We start from the raw sequence: 19,103 nt of genomic DNA on the forward strand, positions 1-19,103 counted from the left end.
CATCTCAATCGTTTTTTTTTCCCCCCTAGCCATTTTCATGTAGACTTGATTGTATGTTTTGGATCATTGTCTTGCTGCATAAACCAGCTGCTCTTCAACGTCAGCTCAGAGACGGATGGCCTGATATTCTCCTGTAGAACTCACTGATACAGAGCAGAATTCATGGTTTCTTCTATTAAGGCAAACCATCCAAATCCTGAGGCAGCGAAGCATCCCTAAACCATCCCACTACCACCACCATGCTTGACCGTTGGTCTAAGGTTCTTACTGTGTTTGTTTTTTTGCCAGGCATTATGGGAGTCATACCGAGCTAGGGCCCACGGCTGGGTAGCATGGTGTTTCCTAGACTGTTGGCGATGTGCGACGCCATGTGTGGCCCAGCGGCCGAGGAGGACGGGGAGATTCAGAGAGTTCGAGGTCAGAGAGTCTTTTACGATCAGCTTTCCCTGTTGATTCGTGAGTCCAGCCAGTCACGCTCTCCTCTCTCTCTCTCTCTCTCTCTCTCTCTCTCTCTCTCTCTCTCTCTCTCTCTCTCTCTCTCTCTGTCACGACGCGTTCCCACAGCAAACAACGGTTCAGCTGTCCTCCAGTCCTCAACCTTCATCACCCAGCCCAGTATCAGCCTGAAAACATCATCCTGGAAAGTTTTTACCAAAAGGTCAAATGTCACAGTAGCTGACGTTTTTCTCAATACATTGCAGATAATGTGAAAAGTGCCACAGGGTTGAGTCAAGATTTGGAGATGATGTCACGGTCGTCGTAAGAACGGGACCAAGGCACAGCGTGTGTAGAGTTCCACATCTTTATTCCAAAGTGAAACTTCAAGCAAAAACAAATAAATCAAATAAACAAACAACTAAATGTGACTACGTGGTGCACAGGCACAAACACAAAACAATATCCCACAAACAGAGGTGGGAAAAATAGCTACTTTAAATATGATCCCCCAATTAGAGACAACGATTACCAGCTGCCTATAATTGGGAATCATACAAAACACCAACCTAGAAAATATAAACTAGAACACAACATAGAAATATTAAACTAGACTATCCCCTAGTCACACCCTGACCTACTACACCATAGAGAAACAAGGGCTCTCTATGGTCAGGGCGTGACAGATGAAGCACGGGTCAGAGTTAGAGTTGAGCTGGGAGTGGACATGAAGCTTTGGTTAGGGTCTCAACACTAGACATAACACTAACCTCAATCCAAGTAACAATGAATTAACATGCCCCTTCTCCCATTACATGGCAGAACGGTAGGCCTCACCTGCAGCCTGACCTAGAGTTCATGTACTTTTGAGTGACATCGGCAGGAACGGCTGAGGTTAGAAACAAAATTAATGCGTGGGATTGTTCGACAGACGCTCCCAATAACCACAAACCTGAATCTGACCATGTGAAGGGAACTCTTCACAGTGAAAACTTTGTTCCACGGAGATAGCAGGTAATACATTACTTGACACCTAGAGTCATAACCATGTCATAATGCGTCATAACACTATCATGATATATCTTTAGACCTGTTGTGACATATATTGTGTTATTTTATGGCTGGTTATGACACCTACATAAGAGTGTCAAAACCCACAAAAACATACCGCACAAGACAAAACATTCCATTACACCACAGCCTACTTGTCAACAGTATTTTTTATGTTTTAATATGTTTTTTTTCAACAAAGAAATGACCATATTAAATTATAATGTTCTGTTTCTGATGACTGGGATGAATACAGGAACAGATTTCAGGAACAGGACCAGACACTCTGTTTCTGATGACTGGGATGAATGCAGGAACAGATTTCAGGAACAGAACCAGACACTCTGTTTCTGATGACTGGGATGAATACAGGAACAGATTTCAGGAACAGGACCAGACACTCTGTTTCTGATGACTGGGATGAATACAGGAACAGATTTTAGGAACAGGACCAGACACTCTGTTTCTGATGACTGGGATGAATGCAGGAACAGATTTCAGGAACAGGACCACACACTCTGTTTCTGATGACTGGGATGAATACAGGAACAGATTTCAGGAACAGGACCAGACACTCTGTTTCTGATGACTGGGATGAATACAGGAACAGATTTCAGGAACAGGACCAGACACTCTGTGACTGATGTCTGATATAAGGGCATGTACGTGATAGGCCTATCTGGCTTATATGATTATGATGGTCATAATGCATCTTCACAGTGTCATAAAGTGTATTTTCTTAGTCCATGTTCAGGAGGGGGAGGGGGGACATGGGGAGGAGGGGGAGGAGGGGGGACATGGGGAGGAGGGGGAGGAGGGGGAGGGGGGACAAGGGGAGGAGGGGGAGGAGGGGGAGGGGGGACATGGGGAGGAGGGGGAGGAGGGGAGACATGGGGAGGAGGGGGAGGGGGGACAAGGGGAGGAGAAGGGACATGGGGAGGAGGGGGGACATGGGGAGGAGGGGGAGGAGGGGAACATGGGGAGGAGGGGGGACAAGGGGAGGAGAAGGGACATGGGGAGGAGGGGGGACAGGCCTATCTGGCTTATATGATTATGATGGTCATAATGCATCTTCACAGTGTCATAAAGTGTATTTTCTTAGTCCATGTTCAGGAGGGGGAGGGGGGACATGGGGAGGAGGGGGAGGAGGGGGGACATGGGGAGGAGGGGGGACATGGGGAGGAGGGGGAGGAGGGGGAGGGGGTGCGTCCATGGGAGGGGTGCGTCACTTGAGTGGGTTGAGTCACTGACGTGGTCTTCCTGTCTGGGTTGGCGCCCCCCCTTGGGTTGTGCCATGGCGGAGATCGTTGTGGGCTATACTCGGCCTTGTCTTAGGACGGTAAGTTGGTGGTTGGAGACATCCCTCTAGTGGTGTGGGGGCTGTGCTTTGGCAAAGTGGGTGGGGTTATATCCTGCCTGTTTGGCCCTGTCCGGGGGTATCATCGGATGGGGCCACAGTGTCTTCTGATCCCTCCTGTCTCAGCCTCCAGTATTTATGCTGCAGTAGTTTATGTGTCGGGGGGCTAGGGTCAGTCTGTTACATCTGGAGTATTTCTCTTGTCTTATCCGGTGTCCTGTGTGAATTTAAATATGCTCTCTCTAATTCTCTCTTTCTCTCTTTCTGTCTTTCTCTCGGAGGACCTGAGCCCTAGGACCATGCCTCAGGACGACCTGGTATGATGACTCCTTGCTGTCCCCAGTCCACCTGGCCGTGCTGCTGCTCCAGCTTCAACTGTTCTGCCTGCGGCTATGGAACCCTGACCTGTTCACCGGACGTGCTTGTTGCACCCTCGACAACTACTATGATTATTATTATTTGACCATGCTGGTCATTTATGAACATTTTAATATCTTGACCATGTTCTGTTATAATATCCACCCTGCACAGCCAGAAGAGGACTGGCCACCCCTCATAGCCTGGTTCCTCTCTAGGTTTCTTCCTAGGTTTTTGGCCTTTCTAGGGAGTTTTTCCTAGGGAGTTTTTCCTAGCCACCGTGCTTCTTTCACATGCTTTGCTTACTGTTTGGGGTTTTAGGCTGGGTTTCTGTACAGCACTTTGAGATATCAGCTGATGTACGAAGGGCTATATAAATAAATTTGATTTGATTTGATTTGATTTGACAAGGGGAGGAGGGGGAGGAGGGGGAGGGGGACATAGGGAGGAGGGGGAGGAGGGGAGACATGGGGAGGAGGGGGAGGGGGGACAAGGGGAGGAGAAGGGACATGGGGAGGAGGGGGGACATGGGGAGGAGGGGGAGGAGGGGAACATGGGGAGGAGGGGGAGGGGGGACAAGGGGAGGAGAAGGGACATGGGGAGGAGGGGGGACATGGGGAGGAGGAGGGACATGGGGAGGAGGAGGGACATGGGGAGGAGGGGGGACATGGGGAGGAGGGGGAGGAGGGGGGACATGGGGAGGAGGGGGAGGGGGGACAAGGGGAGGAGAAGGGACATGGCGAGGAGGAGGGACATGGGGAGGAGGGGGAGGAGGGGGACATGGGGAGGAGGGGGAGGGGGACAAGGGGAGGAGATGGGACATGGGGAGGAGGGGGGACATGGGGAGGAGGGGGAGGGGGACATGGGGAGGTGGGGGACATGGGGAGGAGGGGGGACATGGGGAGGAGGGGGAGGGGGGACATGGGGAGGAGGGGGGACATGGGGGACATGGGGAGAGGGGGGACATGGGGAGTAGGCAACATTTCCTCTTCTACACTGATTCTTAACACGGGGGTCCCACAAGGGTGCGTCCTCAGTCCCCTCCTAAAGTCCCTGTATACCCACGACTGCGTGGCCTCTGACTACTTCATCAAGTTTTCTGACAACTAGTGGTTAGAGCCTAGTGGTTAGAGCGTTGGGCCAGTAACCAGCAGGTAACCTAGTGGTTAGAGCGTTGGGCCAGTAACCAGCAGGTAGCCTAGTGGTTAAAGCGTTGGGCCAGTAACCAGCAGGTAGCCTAGTGGTTAGAGCGTTGGGCCAGTAACCAGACGGTAGCCTAGTGGTTAGAGCCTAGTGGTTAGAGACTAGTGGTTAGAGCCTATTGGTTAGAGCCTAGTGGTTAGAGCGTTGGGCCAGTAACCAGCAGGTAACCTAGTGGTTAGAGCGTTGGGCCAGTAACCAGCAGGTAGCCTAGTGGTTAGAGCGTTGGGCCAATAAACAGCAGGTAGCCTAGTGGTTAGAGAGTTGGGCCAGTAACCAGCAGGTAGACTAGTGGTTAGAGTGTTGGGTCAGTAACCAGCAGGTAGACTAGTGGTTAGAGTGTTGGGCCAGTAGCCAGCAGGTAGACTAGTGGTTAGAGTGTTGGGTCAGTAACCAGCAGGTAGACTAGTGGTTAGAGTGTTGGGTCAGTAACCAGACGGTAGCCTAGTGGTTAGAGCCTAGTGGTTAGAGTGTTGGGCCAGTAACCAGCAGGTAGACTAGTGGTTAGAGCGTTGGGCCAGTAGCCAGTAGGTAGACTAGTGGTTAGAGTGTTGGGTCAGTAACCAGCAGGTAGACTAGTGGTTAGAGTGTTGGGTCAGTAACCAGACGGTAGCCTAGTGGTTAGAGCCTAGTGGTTAGAGCCTAGTGGTTAGAGTGTTGGGCCAGTAACCAGCAGGTAGACTAGTGGTTAGAGCGTTGGGCCAGTAGCCAGCAGGTAGACTAGTGGTTAGAGTGTTGGGTCAGTAACCAGCAGGTAGACTAGTGGTTAGAGTGTTGGGTCAGTAACCAGCAGGTAGCCAAGTGGTTAGAGCGTTGGGCCAGTAACCAGCAGGTAGACTAGTGGTTAGAGCGTTGGGCCAGTAACCAGCAGGGAGCCTAGTGGTTAGAGCGTTGGGCCAGTAACCAGCAGGCAGCCTAGTGGTTAGAGAGTTGGGCCAGTAACCAGACGGTAGCCTAGTGGTTAGAGCCTAGTGGTTAGAGCCTAGTGGTTAGAGCCTAGTGGTTAGAGCCTAGTGGTTAGAGCCTAGTGGTTAGAGCCTAGTGGTTAGAGCGTTGGGCCAGTAACCAGCAGGTAGCCTAGTGGTTAGAGCGTTGGGCCAGTAACCAGCAGGTAGCCTAGTGGTTAGAGCGTTGGGCCAGTAACCAGCAGGTAGCCTAGTGGTTAGAGCATTGGGCCAGTAACCAGCAGGTATACTAGTGGTTAGAGCGCTGGGCCAGTAACCAGCAGGTAGACTAGTGGTTAGAGCGTTGGGCCAGTAACCAGCAGGTAGACTAGTGGTTAGAGCATTGGGCCAGTAACCAGCAGGTAGCCTAGTGGTTAGAGTGTTGGGCCAGTAACCAAAAGGTTGCTAGATCGAATCCCCGAGCTGACAACGTAAAAATCTGTCATTTTGTCCCTGAACAAGGCAGTTAACCCACTGCTCCCCTGAACAAGGCAGTAACCCACTGCTCCCCTGAACAAGGCAGTTATCCCACTGCTCCCCTGAACAAGGCAGTTATGCCACTGCTCCCCTGAACTAGGCAGTTAACCCACTGCTCCCCTGAACAAGGCAGTTAACCAACTGCTCCCCTGATCAACGCAGTTATCCCACTGCTCCCCTGAACAAGGCAGTTAACCCACTGCTCCCCTGAACAAGGCAGTTAACCCACTGCTCCCCTGAACAAGGCAGTTAACCCACTGCTCCCCTGAACAAGGCAGTTACCCCCTGTTCCCCTGAACAAGGCCGTTATCCCACTGCTCCCCTGAACAAGGCAGTTAACCCACTGCTCCCCTGATCAATACAGTTAACCCACTGCTCCCCTGAACAAGGCAGTTAACCCACTGCTCCCCTGATCAACGCAGTTATTCCACTGCTCCCCTGAACAAGGCAGTTAACCCACTGCTCCCCTGAACAAGGCAGTTAACCCACTGGTCCCCTGAACAAGGCAGGTAACCCACTGCCCCCCTGAACAAGGCATGTAACCCACTGCTCCCCTGAACAAGGCAGTTAACCCACTGCTCTCCTGAACAAGGCAGTAAACTCACTGCACCTCTGAACAAGGCAGTTATTCCACTGCTCCCCTGAACAAGGCAGTTATCCCACTGCTCCCCTGAACAAGGCAGTTAACCCACTGCTCCCGTGAACAATGCAGTTAACCCACTGCTCCCCTGAACAAGGCAGTTCACCCACTGCTCCCCTGATCAACGCAGTTATCCCACTTCTCCCCTGAACAAGGCAGTTCACCCACTGCTCCCCTGAACAAGGCAGTTAACCCACTGCTCCCCTGAACAAGGCAGTTAACCCACTGCTCCCCTGAACAAGGCAGTTAACCCACTGCTCCCCTGAACAAGGCAGTTACCCCCTGTTCCCCTGAACAAGGCCGTTATCCCACTGCTCCCCTGAACAAGGCAGTTAACCCACTGCTCCCCTGATCAATACAGTTAACCCACTGCTCCCCTGAACAAGGCAGTTAACCCACTGCTCCCCTGATCAACGCAGTTATCCCACTGCTCCCCTGAACAAGGCAGTTAACCCACTGCTCCCCTGAACAAGGCAGTTAACCCACTGGTCCCCTGAACAAGGCAGTTAACCCACTGCCCCCCTGAACAAGGCAGTTAACCCACTGCTCCCCTGAACAAGGCAGTTAACCCACTGCTCTCCTGAACAAGGCAGTAAACTCACTGCTCCTCTGAACAAGGCAGTTATCCCACTGCTCCCTCTGAACAAGGCAGTTATCCCACTGCTCCCCTGAACAAGGCAGTTAACCCACTGCTCCCGTGAACAATGCAGTTAACCCACTGCTCCCCTGAACAAGGCAGTTCACCCACTGCTCCCCTGATCAACGCAGTTATCCCACTTCTCCCCTGAACAAGGCAGTTCACCCACTGCTCCCCTGAACAAGGCAGTTAACCCACTGCTCCCCTGAACAAGGCAGTTAACCCACTGCTCCCCTGAACAAGGCAGTTATCCCACTGCTCCCCTGAACAAGGCATATTTCCCACTGCTCCCCTGAACAAGGCAGTTAACCCACTGCTCCCGTGAACAATGCAGTTAACCCACTGCTCCCCTGAACAAGGCAGTTAACCCACTGCTCCCCTGATCAACGCAGTTATCCCACTTCTCCCCTGAACAAGGCAGTTAACCCACTGCTCCCCTGAACAAGGCAGTTAACCCACTGCTCCCCTGAACAAGGCAGTTAACCCACTGCTCCCCTGAACAAGGCAGTTACCCCCTGTTCCCCTGAACAAGGCCGTTATCCCACTGCTCCCCTGAACAAGGCAGTTAACCCACTGTTACCCTGAACAAGGCAGTTAACCCACTGTTCCCCTGAACAAGGCAGTTAACCCACTGCCCCCCTGAACAAGGCAGTTAACCCACTGCTCCCCTGAACAAGGCAGTTAACCCACTGCTCCCCTGAACAAGGCAGTTAACTCACTGCTCCTCTGAACAAGGCAGTTATCCCACTGCTCCCCTGAACAAGGCAGTTATCCCACTGCTCCCCTGAACAAGGCAATTAACCCTCTGCTCCCGTGAACAATGCAGTTAACCCACTGCTCCCCTGAACAAGGCAGTTCACCCACTGCTCCCCTGATCAACGCAGTTATCCCACTTCTCCCCTGAACAAGGCAGTTATCCCACTGCTCCCCTGAACAAGGCAGTTAACCCACTGCTCCCCTGAACAAGGCAGTTAACCCACTGCTCCCCTGAACAAGGCAGTTATCCCACTGCTCCCATGAACAAGGCAGTTATCCCACTGCTCCCCTGAACAAGGCAGTTAACCCACTGCTCCCCTGAACAAGGCAGTTAACCAACTTCTCCCCTGAACAAGGCAGTTAACCCACTGCTCCCCTGATCAACGCAGTTATCCATCTGCTCCCCTGAACAAGGCAGTTAACCCACTGCTCCCCTGAACAAGGCAGTTAACCCACTGCTCCCCTGAACAAGGCAGTAAACCCACTGTTCCCCTGAACAAGGCAGTTAACCCACTGCTCCCCTGAACAAGGCAGTAACCCACTGTTACCCTGAACAAGGCAGTTAACCCACTGCTCCCCTGAACAAGGCAGTTAACCCACTGTTACCCTGAACAAGGCAGTTAACCCACTGCTCCCCTGAACAAGGAAGTTAACCCACTGTTCCCCTGAACAAGGCAGTTAACCCACTGCTCCCCTGATCAACGCAGTTATCCCACTGCTCCCCTGAACAAGGCAGTTAACCCACTGCTCCCCTGAACAAGGCAGTTAACCCACTGCTCCCCTGAACAAGGCAGTTAACCCACTGCTCCCCTTAACAAGGCAGTTATCCCACTGCTCCCCTGAACAAGGCAGTCAACCCACTGCTCCCCTGAAAAAGGCAGTTATGCCACTGCTCCCCTGAACAAGGCAGTTAACCCACTGCTCCCCTAAACAATGCAGTTAACCCACTGCTCCCCTGAACAAGGCAGTTAACTCACTGCTCCTCTGAACAAGGCAGTTATCCCACTGCTCCCCTGAACAAGGCAGTTATCCCACTGCTCCCCTGAACAAGGCAGTTAACCCACTGCTCCCGTGAACAATGCAGTTAACCCACTGCTCCACCGAACAAGGCAGTTAACCCACTGCTCCCTTGAACAAGGCAGTTAACCCACTGCTCCCCTGAACAAGGCAGTTACCCCCTGTTCCCCTGAACAAGGCCGTTATCCCACTGCTACCCTGAACAAGGCAGTTAACCCACTGCTCCCCTGAACAAGGCAGTTAACCCACTGCTCCCCTGAACAAGGCAGTTAACCCACTGCTCCCCTGATCAACGTAGTTATCCCACTGCTCCCCTGAACAAGTCAGTTAACCCACTGCTCCCCTGAACAAGGCAGTTGACCCACTGCTCGCCTGAACAAGGCAGTTAACCCACTGTTCCCCTGAACAAGGCAGTTAACCCACTGCTCCCCTGAACAAGGCAGTTAACCCACTGCTCCCCTGAACAAGGCAGTTATCCCACTGCTCCCATGAACAAGGCAGTTATCCCACTGCTCCCCTGAACAAGGCAGTTAACCCACTGCTCCCCTGAACAAGGCAGTTAACCAACTTCTCCCCTGAACAAGGCAGTTAACCCACTGCTCCCCTGATCAACGCAGTTATCCATCTGCTCCCCTGAACAAGGCAGTTAACCCACTGCTCCCCTGAACAAGGCAGTTAACCCACTGCTCCCCTGAACAAGGCAGTAAACCCACTGTTCCCCTGAACAAGGCAGTTAACCCACTGCTCCCCTGAACAAGGCAGTAACCCACTGTTACCCTGAACAAGGCAGTTAACCCACTGCTCCCCTGAACAAGGCAGTTAACCCACTGTTACCCTGAACAAGGCAGTTAACCCACTGCTCCCCTGAACAAGGAAGTTAACCCACTGTTCCCCTGAACAAGGCAGTTAACCCACTGCTCCCCTGATCAACGCAGTTATCCCACTGCTCCCCTGAACAAGGCAGTTAACCCACTGCTCCCCTGAACAAGGCAGTTAACCCACTGCTCCCCTGAACAAGGCAGTCAACCCACTGCTCCCCTGAAAAAGGCAGTTATGCCACTGCTCCCCTGAACAAGGCAGTTAACCCACTGCTCCCCTAAACAATGCAGTTAACCCACTGCTCCCCTGAACAAGGCAGTTAACTCACTGCTCCTCTGAACAAGGCAGTTATCCCACTACTCCCCTGAACAAGGCAGTTATCCCACTGCTCCCCTGAACAAGGCAGTTAACCCACTGCTCCCGTGAACAATGCCGTTAACCCACTGCTCCACCGAACAAGGCAGTTAACCCACTGCTCCCTTGAACAAGGCAGTTAACCCACTGCTCCCCTGAACAAGGCAGTTACCCCCTGTTCCCCTGAACAAGGCCGTTATCCCACTGCTACCCTGAACAAGGCAGTTAACCCACTGCTCCCCTGAACAAGGCAGTTAACCCACTGCTCCCCTGAACAAGGCAGTTAACCCACTGCTCCCCTGATCAACGTAGTTATCCCACTGCTCCCCTGAACAAGTCAGTTAACCCACTGCTCCCCTGAACAAGGCAGTTGACCCACTGCTCGCCTGAACAAGGCAGTTAACCCACTGTTCCCCTGAACAAGGCAGTTAACCCACTGCTCCCCTGAACAAGGCAGTTAACCCACTGTTAATCTGAACAAGGCAGTTAACCCACTGCTCCCATGATCAACGCAGTTATCCCACTGCTCCCCTGAACAAGGCAGTTAACCCACTGCTCCCCTAATCAACGCAGTTATCCCACTCCTCCACTGAAAAAGGCAGTTAACCCACTGCTCCCATGATCAACGCAGTTGTCCCACTTCTCCCCTGAACAAGGCAGTTAACCCACTGCTCCCCTGAACAAGGCAGTTAACCCACTGCTCCCCTGAACAAGGCAGTTATCCCACCGCTCCCCTGAACAAGGCAGTTATCCCACTGCTCCCCTGAACAAGGCAGTTAACCCACTGCTACCCTGAACAAGGCAGTTAACCTACTGCTCCCCTGAACAAGGCAGTTAACCCACTGCTCCCCTGAACAAGGCAGTTAACCCACTGCTCCCGTGAACAATGCAGTTAACCCACTGCTCCCCTAAAAAAGGCAGTTAACCCACTGCTCCCCTGACAACGCAGTTATCCCACTTCTCCCCTGAACAAGGCAGTTAACCCAATGCTCCCCTGAACAAGGCAGTTAACCCACTGCTCCCCTGAACAAGGCAGTTAACCCACTGCTCCCCTGAACAAGGCAGTTATCCCACTGCTCCCCTGAACAAGGCAGTTAACCCACTGCTCCCCTTAAAAATGCAGTTAACCCACTGCTCCCCTAATCAACACAGTTATCCCACTCCTCCCCTGAAAAAGGCAGTTAACCCACTGCTCCCCTGAACAAGGCAGTTAACCCACTGCTCACCTGAACAAGGCAGTTAACCCACTGCTCCCCTGAACAAGGCAGTTATCCCACTGCTCCCCTGAAAAAGGCAGTTATCCCACTGCTCCCCTGAACAAGGCAGTTAACCCACTGCTCCCCTGAACAAGGCAGTTAACCCACTGCTCCCCTGAACAAGGCAGTTAACCCACTGCTCCCCTGATCAACGCAGTTATCCCACTGCTCCCCTGAACAAGGCAGTTAACCCACTGCTCCCCTGAACCAGGCAGTTAACTCACTGCTCCCCTGAACAAGGCAGTTAACCCACTGTTCCCCTGAACAATGCAGTTAACCCACTGCTCCCCTGAACAAAGCAGTTAACCCACTGTTACCCTGAACAAGGCAGTTAACCCACTGCTCCCCTGAACAAGGCAGTTAACCCACTGTTACCCTGAACAAGGCAGTTAACCCACTGCTCCCCTGAAAAAGGCAGTTAACCCACTGTTACCCTGAACAAGGTAGTTAACCCACTGCTCCCCTGAACAAGGAAGTTAACCCACTGTTCCCCTGAACAAGGCAGTTAACCCACTGCTCCCCTGATCAACGCAGTTATCCCGCTGCTCCCCTGAACAAGGCAGTTAACCCACTGCTCCCCTGAACAAGGCAGTTAACCCACTGCTCCCCTGAACAAGGCAGTTAACCCACTGCTCCCCTGATCAACGCAGTTATCCCACTGTTTCCCTGAACAAGGCAGTTAACCCACTGCTCCCCTGAACAAGGAAGTTAACCCACTGTTCCCCTGAACAAGGCAGTTAACCCACTGCTCCCCTGATCAACGCAGTTATCCCACTGCTCCCCTGAACAATGCAGTTAACCCACTGCTCCCCTGAACAAGGCAGTTAACCAACTGCTCCCCTGATCAACGAAGTTATCGCACTGCTCCCCTGAACAAGGCAGTTAACCCACTGCTCCCCTGAACAAGGCAGTTAACCCACTGCTCCCCTGAACAAGGCAGTTAACCCACTGCTCCCCTGAACAAGGCAGTTACCCCCTGTTCCCCTGAACAAGGCCGTTATCCCACTGCTCCCCTGAACCATGCAGTTAACCCACTGCTCCCCTGAACAATGCAGTTAACCCACTGCTCCCCTGAACAAGGCAGTTAACCCACTGCTCCCCTGATCAACGCAGTTATCCCACTGCTCCCCTGAACAAGGCAGTTAACCCACTGCTCCCCTGAACAAGGCAGTTAACCCACTGTTCCCCAGAACAAGGCAGTTAACCCACTGCTCCCCTGAACAAGGCAGTTAACCCACTGCTCCCCTGAACAAGGAAGTTAACCCACTGCTCCCCTGAACAAGGCAGTTAACTCACTGCTCCTCTGAACAAGGCAGTTATCCCACTGCTCCCCTGAACAAGGCAGTTATCCCACTGCTCCCCTGAACAAGGCAGTTAACCCACTGCTCCCCTGAACAATGCAGTTAACCCACTGCTCCCCTGAACAAGGCAGTTAACCCACTGCTCCCCTGAACAAGGCAGTTAACCCACTGCTCACCTGATCAACGCAGTTATCCCACTGCTCCCCTGAACAAGGCAGTTAACCCACTGCTCCCCTGAACAAGCCAGTTAACCCACTGTTCCCCTGAACAAGGCAGTTAACCCACTGTTCCCCTGAACAAGGCAGTTAACCCACTGCTCCCCTGAACAAGGCAGTTAACCCACTGTTACCCTGAACAAGGCAGTTAACCCACTGCTCCCCTGAACAAGGCAGTTAACCCACTGCTCCCCTGAACAAGGCAGTTATCCCACTGCTCCCCTGAACAAGGCAGTTATCCCACTGCTCCCCTGAACAAGGCAGTTATCCCACTGCTCCCCTGAACAAGGCAGTTATCCCACTGCTCCCCTGAACAAGGCAGTTATCCCACTGCTCCCCTGAACAAGGCAGTTAACCCACTGCTCCCCTGAACAAGGCCGTTAACCCACTTCTCCCCTGAACAAGGCAGTTAACCCACTGCTCCCCTGATCAACGCAGTTATCCCACTGCTCCCCTGAACAAGGCAGTTAACCCACTGCTCCCCTGAACAAGGCAGTTAACCCACTGCTCCCCTGAACAAGGCAGTTAACCCACTGTTCCCCTGAACAAGGCAGTTAACCCACTGCTCCCTGATCAAGGCAGTTAACCCACTGTTACCCTGAACAAGGCAGTTAACCCACTGCTCCCCTGAACAAGGCAGTTAACCCACTGCTCCCCTGAACAAGGCAGTTAACCAACTGCTCCCCTGAACAAGGTAGTTAACCCACTGCTCCCCTGAACAAGGCAGTTAACTCACTGCATCTTTGAAAACGGCAGTTCTCCCACTGCTCCCCTGAACAAGGCAGTTATCCCACTGCTCCCCTGAACAAGGCAGTTAACCCACTGCTCCCGTGAACAATGCAGTTAACCCACTGCTCCCCTGAACAAGGCAGTTAACCCACTGCTCCCCTGATCAATGCAGTTATCCCACTTCTCCCCTGAACAAGGCAGTTAACCCACTGCTCCCCTGAACAAGGCAGTTAACCCACTGCTACCCTGATCAACGCAGTTATCCCACTGCTCCCCTGAACAAGGCAGTTAACCCACTGCTCCCCTGAACAAGCCAGTTAACCCACTGTTCCCCTGAACAAGGCAGTTAACCCACTGTTCCCCTGAACAAGGCAGTTAACCCACTGCTCCCCTGAACAAGGCAGTTAACCCACTGTTACCCTGAACAAGGCAGTTAACCCACTGCTCCCCTGAACAAGGCAGTTAACCCACTGTTACCCTGAACAAGGCAGTTAACCCACTGCTCCCCTGAACAAGGCAGTTATGCCACTGCTCCCCTGAACAAGGCAGTTAACCCAATGCTCCCCTGAACAATGCAGTTAACCCACTGCTCCCCTGAACAAGGCAGTTAACCAACTGCTCCCCTGATCAACGCAGTTATCGCACTACTCCCCTGAACAAGGCATTTAACCCACTGCTCCCCTGAACAAGGCAGTTATCCCACTGCTCCCCTGAACAAGGCAGTTAACCCACTGCTCCCCTGTTCAACGCAGTTATCCCACTGCTCCCCTGAACAAGGCAGTTAACCCACTGCTCTCCTGAACAAGGCAGTTAACCCACTGTTCCCCTGAACAAGGCAGTTAACCCACTGCTCCCCTGAACAAGGCAGTTAACCCACTGCTCCCCTGAACAAGGCAGTTAACCCACTGCTCCCCTGAACAAGGCAGTTAACTCACTGCTCCTCTGAACAAGGCAGTTATCCCACTGCTCCCGTGAACAATGCAGTTAACCCACTGCTCCCCTGAACAAGGCAGTTAACCCACTGCTCCCCTGAACAAGGCAGTTAACTCACTGCTCCTCTGAACAAGGCAGTTATCCCACTGCTCCCGTGAACAATGCAGTTATCCCACTGCTCCCCTGAACAAGGCAGTTAACCCACTGCTCCCGTGAACAATGCAGTTAACCCACTGCTCCCCTGAACAAGGCAGTTAACCCACTGCTCCCCTGATCAACGCAGTTATCCCACTGTTCCCCTGAACAAGGCAGTTAACCCACTGCTCCCCTGAACAAGGCAGTTAACCCACTGCTCCCCTGAACAAGGCAGTTAACCCACTGCTCCCCTGAACAAGGCAGTTATCCCACTGCTCCCCTGAACAAGGCAGTTATCCCACTGCTCCCCTGAACAAGGCAGTTAACCCACTGCTCCCCTGAACAAGGCAGTTAACCCACTGTTCCCTTGATCAACGCAGTTATCCCACTGCTCCCCTGAACAAGGCAGTTAACCCACTGCTCCCTTGAACAAGGCAGTTAACCCACTGCTCCCCTGAACAAGGAAGTTAACCCACTGTTCCCCTGAACAAGGCAGTTAACCCACTGCTCCCCTGAACAAGGCAGTTAACCCACTGCTCCCCTGAACAAGGCAGTTAACCCACTGCTCCCCTTAACAAGGCAGTTATCCCACTGCTCCCCTGAACAAGGCAGTTAACCAACTGCTCCCCTGATCAACGCAGTTATCCAACTGCTCCCCTGATCAACGCAGTTATCCCACTGCTCCCCTGAACAAGGCAGTTAACCCACTGCTCCCCTGAACAAGGCAGTTAACCAACTGCTCCCCTGAACAAGGTAGTTAACCCACTGCTCCCCTGAACAAGGCAGTTAACCCACTGCACCCCTGAACAAGACAGTTAACCCACTGCTCCCCTGAACAACGCAGTTAACCCACTGCTCCCCTGAACAAGGCAGTTAACCCACTGCTCCCCTGATCAATGCAGTTATCCCACTGCTCCCCTGAACAATGCAGTTAACCCACTGCTCCCCTGTACAAGGCAGTTAACCCACTGTTCCCCTGAACAAGGCAGTTAACCCACTGCTCCCCTGAACAAGGCAGTTAACCCACTGCTCCCCTGAACAAGGCAGTTAACCCACTGCTCCCCTGAACAAGGGAGTTATCCCACTGCTCCCCTGAACAAGGCAGTTATCCCACTGCTCCCCTGAACAAGGCAGTTATCCCACTGCTCCCCTGAACAAGGCAGTTATCCCACTGCTCCCCTGAACAATGCAGTTATCCCACTGCTCCCCTGAACAAGGCAGTTAACCCACTGCTCCCCTGAACAAGGCAGTTAACCCACTGTTCCCCTGAACAAGGCAGTTAACCCACTGCTCCCCTGAACAAGGCAGTTAACCCACTGCTCCCCTGAACAAGGCAGTTAACCCACTGCTCCTCTGAACAAGGCAGTTATCCCACTGCTCCCCTGAACAAGGCAGTTATCCCACTGCTCCCCTGAACAAGGCAGTTATCCCACTGCTCCCCTGAACAAGGCAGTTATCCCACTGCTCCCCTGAACAAGGCAGTTAACCCACTGCTCCCCTGAACAAGGCCGTTAACCCACTTCTCCCCTGAACAAGGCAGTTAACCCACTGCTCCCCTGATCAACGCAGTTATCCCACTGCTCCCCTGAACAAGGCAGTTAACCCACTGCTCCCCTGAACAAGGCAGTTAACCCACTGCTCCCCTGAACAAGGCAGTTAACCCACTGTTCCCCTGAACAAGGCAGTTAACCCACTGCTCCCTGATCAAGGCAGTTAACCCACTGTTACCCTGAACAAGGCAGTTAACCCACTGCTCCCCTGAACAAGGCAGTTAACCCACTGCTCCCCTGAACAAGGCAGTTAACCAACTGCTCCCCTGAACAAGGTAGTTAACCCACTGCTCCCCTGAACAAGGCAGTTAACTCACTGCATCTTTGAAAACGGCAGTTCTCCCACTGCTCCCCTGAACAAGGCAGTTATCCCACTGCTCCCCTGAACAAGGCAGTTAACCCACTGCTCCCGTGAACAATGCAGTTAACCCACTGCTCCCCTGAACAAGGCAGTTAACCCACTGCTCCCCTGATCAATGCAGTTATCCCACTTCTCCCCTGAACAAGGCAGTTAACCCACTGCTCCCCTGAACAAGGCAGTTAACCCACTGCTCCCCTGAACAAGGCAATTAACCCACTGCTCCCCTGAACAAGGCAGTTATCCCACTGCTCCCCTGAACAAGGCAGTTAACCCACTGCTCCTCTGAACAAGGCAGTTATCCCACTGCTCCCCTGAACAAGGCCGTTATCCCACTGCTCCCCTGAACAAGGCAGTTATCCCATTGCTCCCCTGAACAAGGCAGTTATCCCACTGCTCCCCTGAACAAGGCAGTTAACCCACTGCTCCCCTGAACAAGGCCGTTAACCCACTGCTCCCCTGAACAAGGCAGTTAACCCACTGCTCCCCTGAACAAGGCAGTTAACCCACTGCTCCCCTGAACAATGCAGTTAACCCACTGTTCCCCTGAACAAGGCAGTTAACCCACTGCTCCCCTGAACAAGGCAGTTACCCCCTGTTCCCCTGAACAAGGCCGTTATCCCACTGCTACCCTGAACAAGGCAGTTAACCCACTGCTCCCCTGAACAAGGCAGTTAACCCACTGCTCCCCTGAACAAGGCAGTTAACCCACTGCTCCCCTGATCAACGTAGTTATCCCACTGCTCCCCTGAACAAGGCAGTTAACCCACTGCTCCCCTGAACAAGGCAGTTAACCCACTGCTCGCCTGAACAAAGCAGTTAACCCACTGTTCCCCTGAACAAGGCAGTTAACCCACTGCTCCCCTGAACAAGGCAGTTAACCCACTGTTAATCTGAACAAGGCAGTTAACCCACTACTCCCATGATCAACGCAGTTATCCCACTGCTCCCCTGAACAATGCAGTTAACCCACTGCTCCCCTAATCAACGCAGTTATCCCACTCCTCCACTGAAAAAGGCAGTTAACCCACTGCTCCCATGATCAACGCAGTTATCCCACTTCTCCCCTGAACAAGGCAGTTAACCCACTGCTCCCCTGAACAATTCAGTTAACCCACTGCTCCCCTGAACAAGGCAGTTATCCCACCGCTCCCCTGAACAAGGCAGTTATCCCACTGCTCCCCTGAACAAGGCAGTTAACCCACTGCTCCCCTGAACAAGGCAGTTAACCTACTGCTCCCCTGAACAAGGCAGTTAACCCACTGCTCCCCTGAACAAGGCAGTTAACCCACTGCTCCCGTGAACAATGCAGTTAACCCACTGCTCCCCTAAAAAAGGCAGTTAACCCACTGCTCCCCTGATCAACGCAGTTATCCCACTTCTCCCCTGAACAAGGCAGTTAACCCACTGCTCCCCTGAACAAGGCAGTTAACCCACTGCTCCCCTGAACAAGGCAGTTAAACCACTGCTCCCCTGAACAAGGCAGTTATCCCACTGCTCCCCTGAACAAGGCAGTTAACCCACTGCTCCCCTGAAAAATGCAGTTAACCCACTGCTCCCCTAATCAACGCAGTTATCCCACTCCTCCCCTGAAAAAGGCAGTTAACCCACTGCTCCCCTGAACAAGGAAGTTAACCCACTGCTCCCCTGATCAACGCAGTTATCCCACTGTTACCCTGAACAAGGCAGTTAACCCACTGCTCCCCTGATCAACGCAGTTATCCCACTGCTCCCCTGAACAAGGCAGTTATCCCACTGCTCCCCTGAACAAGGCAGTTAACCCACTGCTCCCCTGAACAATGCAGTTAACCCACTTCTCCCATGAACAAGGCAGTTAACCCACTGCTCCCCTTATCAACGCAGTTATCCCACTGTTCCCCTGAACAAGGCAGTTAACCCACTGCTCCCCTGAACAAGGCAGTTAACCCACTGCTCCCCTGAACAAGGCAGTTAACCCACTGCTCCCCTGAACAAGGCAGTTATCCCACTGCTCCCCTGAACAAGGCAGTTATCCCACTGCTCCCCTGAACAAGGCAGTTAACCCACTGCTCCCCTGAACAAGGCAGTTAACCCACTGCTCCCCTGAACAAGGCAGTTAACCCACTGCTCCCCTGATCAACGCAGTTATCCCACTGCTCCCCTGAACAAGGCAGTTAACCCACTGCTCCCCTGAACAAGGCAGTTAACCCACTGTTCCCCTGAACAAGGCAGTTAACCCACTGTTCCCCTGAACAAGGCAGTTAACCCACTGCTCCCCTGAACAAGGCAGTTAACCCACTGCTCCAATGATCAACGCAGTTATCCCACTGCTCCCCTGAACAAGGCAGTTAACCCACTGCTCCCCTTAACAAGGCAGTTAACCCACTGTTCCCCTGAACAAGGCAGTTAACCCACTGCTCCCCTGAACAAGGCAGTTAACCCACTGCTCCCCTGAACAAGGCAGTTAACCCACTGCTCCCCTGAACAAGGCAGTTAACTCACTGCTCCTCTGAACAAGGCAGTTATCCCACTGCTCCCGTGAACAATGCATTTAACCCACTGCTCCCCTGAACAAGGCAGTTATCCCACTGCTCCCCTGAACAA

The sequence above is a fragment of the Salmo salar genome, chromosome 11, assembly GCF_965601325.2.
Source record: "Salmo salar chromosome 11, fSalSal1, whole genome shotgun sequence".
In the NCBI taxonomy this organism is placed as follows: domain Eukaryota; kingdom Metazoa; phylum Chordata; class Actinopteri; order Salmoniformes; family Salmonidae; genus Salmo; species Salmo salar.